Here is a 4,143-nt window from a genome sequence, read left to right on the forward strand (position 1 = left end):
GAGGGCTTGAAGATGAGTTTTGAAGAGGTTTTCCTGTTTAAAAAAAGATTCTGCTGTAGCTTTGTCTCTGACTCGAGCCACAAATTATAAAACCATCCAGACGAACTCACCTGCATTCAATACCAGTACTTATGACAAAGTGCAAAGAGAAAGTACTGCACAGCTGCAGTTTCGCCGATGATCGTGTATCCACTGATGAAGCTGTTCGCTCTCAAGAGTTGGCTTGTACGAGACACTAAATGAACACTATGATGATGAACACTAAATTGAGTGATAATGTAAATACATGTGAAAAGATAACATTGTAAAAGACTTGCCCTTGTGTACGGCAGGGTAAAATACAAAGATGGTAAAAAACACAACGTTAAAGTGAAACTAATCACTAAACCATCATAAATGATTTGTTGTTCCGGTATCTTGTAGATAAAAGTGTGCTCATGAAGTATTAATAATACATAATATTAGTAATCATTTTAGGGTTAGGTTAAGGGTTGGCTATGAATAAACGTATTATTAATAGCCTAGTATATTAACAAACAAAAGTATAATAAACAGTGTGTTAATACTTTACAAGCATATTGTTAATGCTTATTTACCATACTTAATGAGCACACCTTAATATAAAACATTCCATTATTCCCAGTCCCATTGTTGATATTTTAGTGTAAACTAGTGTATTTTGCACTTTTCTGTTCCACAACCGTGTAAGTTCAGTTATACTTTATTAAAGCAGTACTAAGTAACTCTTGCCCCTAGAGGCCATAAGCGCAACTGCAGGTGTCGTAGCAAGGTACGATTTTTTAACGTATTAATTGTCTTGGAGAGTAAATACTACGCTGACAGGAAAGGCGAAGGGAGAGAGGGTTACTGTGCATCCAATTATACAATGGAAATATTTTTTTTCACTCAAACTTGGCTGTAAATACTGTTTAAAGTGACGTTAGCCCGCAGTTAGCTTTGCCCGTTAGCCTGTTAGCTTCTTCTTCGTGATTCCATTAGAGTGTATTGGTTGCTCTGGACCGGTGCCAGTCAAGTTGCAAACATGGTTTTCTGGCCAGAGACACCAGGGGGAGATGAAAGACCCTCCAATCATCCCATAAACACTTGTATTACCCCCACAGGGACTACGGAAAGGATTTATTAAGGTAAACACGTTACTTAGTACGGCTTTAGTCCCTGTAGGGAAATTCGGTCTCTGCATTTGACCCATCCTCACCTGTAGGAGCAGTGAGCAGCCAGCGTGGGCCGGGACTCGGGGACCCATCTCCGGATGTAGAGCCAGCCTGATGGTCAGAAACACCTGGCCGGAGGGTTCACCGATTGTACATGTTTTTAGTGGTTGGGGAAACCGGAGTACCCGGAGGAAACCTATGCAGACATGTGGAGAACATGCAAACTCCACACAGAAAGGCCCTGTCCTGGTGGGAATCGAACCCGGGACCTTCTAGCTGTGAAGCACGAGCGCAAAACACTGCGCTGCCCCTCAAAGCCTACTGCAATTTGGAGTTTTTTGAGCAGCAAAGCAGTGCCAAATGAGCCTGCCGATGAAGATATAAGACCTGATTAGCGGCTCACTCCAGCCCTCACCCCGACAGCGCACCCTGGAGGAAGTGGAGGAAGTGCATGCATTCAACAACGCCTCCAAACAGCATCAGGCGAGGCAAGAGGCACCTACACAGAGACAGCTTCCTGTGTTTCTCTGTGTGGAAGCCGTTTTGATTGCCAATGTGTTTGGAGTGTGCTCTATCATGACATGTGAAGAGACCACAGGATATTGCTTGACTTTTGGGGATATGGTGGTTATTAGAAGTCAAGGAGGGCTCAGTTATGCACTCTGGATGATGCAATGTATATTTGAGAGAAAAGATTGTTTCGAATCTTTAACAAATCTTCCAGTGGAAGCTACGATATGATTCAGTACAAGGCAGACTGTTCGTTTTTTGGAACTTGTTTTGTGAGGATCTATTGTGACTGAGATGCTTTGCTGTTGGTACAAATATCATGATCCAGAAGGCGACAGAGCGGGATATAAATGTCAGCGGAAGGTCACATGATCCATCACTCTCAGGGGAAAATGGCCGACACTGACGGGACGTCCAGATGGTGCTCGACATGCCCCGTAGAAACAGCAAACCACACTGTGTGAAGCAGAAAGATTGTTATTTACAATCTCTCTTTCAAAACACTACCACAACGCACAGGATGTTACACAGAAGGAATAAAGTAATCCCGACAAAGGTTCTTAAGCCATCGTCTGTACTAGATTGTTTTATTGTTGAAGGCACTTTTGTCTCTAATATAGATACGTATATATATTTTCTGTGCAATGTTCGCAGCAGACTCGAATGAAAACATAGCTCTGTGTCTGTCGAAAGATGTGCAAGAAAACAGGAGACATATTGATGGATGGACTGACAGATATCTCAAAATGGAAGCAAAAGGACCATGTCCCCTGTGTGTTATGGAGACACCACAGTTTTCGAATTATCTCTGAGGCAGGACTCCTGATGGGCCAGAGCTGATGGACGGGACGTTTCTTTTGGATGGGCCTAAGCAGCGACTTCAAGGTAAGGGGCAGCAGTTGTGGATGTGTTTTGCAAAGCAGATGAACCAAGAGCTTACTGATTAATTAGACAAGTGCATTTATCGTCTCTTTCCCCCTTTGACTCCATCCACGTTTGTGGTAAATGGTGCGCATGGGGGTAGAAGTCAATGAGGATCAGAGTAGAAGAAGAATAAATCAAGACAAACACACGAGCGCGCCTTCTTGGAGCACAGCGGCTCACTTGGATATCGTGTTTCATTTTTGAATAATTCTAGGTAAAATAGATCTGTATCATGTAATTATTAAAAAATCCGTCTGGAAAAAAAACATCATCATATTGTTAATTCCAAGAAAGTTTGGAGGAGTCTGTAGGAGATGTTGTTAATGAGTGGAACAAAAAAACGATTTTTAGAAAACCAGCCCAAAGGTTTTGTTGCGTGTGTGCATGTGCATGTATCTTCTGCAGTGTCTGTCTCGCCAAAGGAAATGACCATTTTAATACTCTGGCATGAAAACTGAGATGTTAACTAGCAACAAATCTCTACGTTGACCACTGCGTGAAAAATCTATGTTTTCACCAAACAAGTGGTTGTTTGTCTTATCCCTGAATTACGCCCATATGAGAAGTTTGCTATACCAGCGCCCCCAAGCTCCCACTGAGGGTATGTACATTGCATTTAACCCAACTCAGAAACAACTTTATTGTACGTAGTGTAACTGACCAACTGTGATGACTATTCCAAAACTCAAATGCCAAGAAAAGACAGAAACTTGCAAAATTAGCCCCAATTGCAAAAAGTGAGCCGCAAAAAGCAGTCCCAGATCTTCAGCCCGGCCACACCTGTGGAGGAACTGAATGTCCGGCTGTGCCAAAGACTCTCCAAGCGCCATGCTCCATGCATCACACCTCCCCAACCGCAGCAGCGGGCACAATTCACCAAATCTAGTTAAAACACCTGCGAGCTAAACACAGCTGTACTGTTTTATATATTTTTTATCCTTAAACGACGATACTGCAGAGAAATTAACTACATCAGTTTCATCACGGACATTTGGCAGCACGTTCTCAAGAGGAACTCTGAAAGACACGCAGGACTTTGGAGAACAGCAGTGGAGCCAAGGCCTGACTTTGCCGGGATGACGAGAGGAGTTATCAGACGTATGGGAACCCGGCGCGGATCCCGGGCTCGCAGCGGTCACCGGACGTACGGGTGACACGGGCTATCACAACACTAGGACGTTTAAGGACAGCGATGGAAGTGGACAAGAGAGCTCTGGAGTTGGCAATGACGCATATGGAGGAGAAGGACATCAATGGTAAGTAATGCTTTGGTGTCGCTTTGTATAATATAATATGAGAGTGGTGAATTGTGACCGCTGCTGCGGTTGACAAGTGGCCTCTTTTTTGGCAGGTTGAAGAAAGTCCTTGTAATCGTTAGGCAAGAAAAAAGAACAGGTGTGTCCAGAGTAGGTGAGAAAGAGCTCCTTCTTCACAGCTTGCAGTGCAAAACATGACATCTGTTCAGACGCACAGGGGGTGCGTTTGTTTTGTCCACAGGGGCAGCGCTGACCTTTTTTTTTCATGTTTTGATATGGAA

The sequence above is a fragment of the Gobius niger genome, assembly GCF_951799975.1.
Source record: "Gobius niger genome assembly, chromosome: 11".
Classification (NCBI taxonomy): domain Eukaryota; kingdom Metazoa; phylum Chordata; class Actinopteri; order Gobiiformes; family Gobiidae; genus Gobius; species Gobius niger.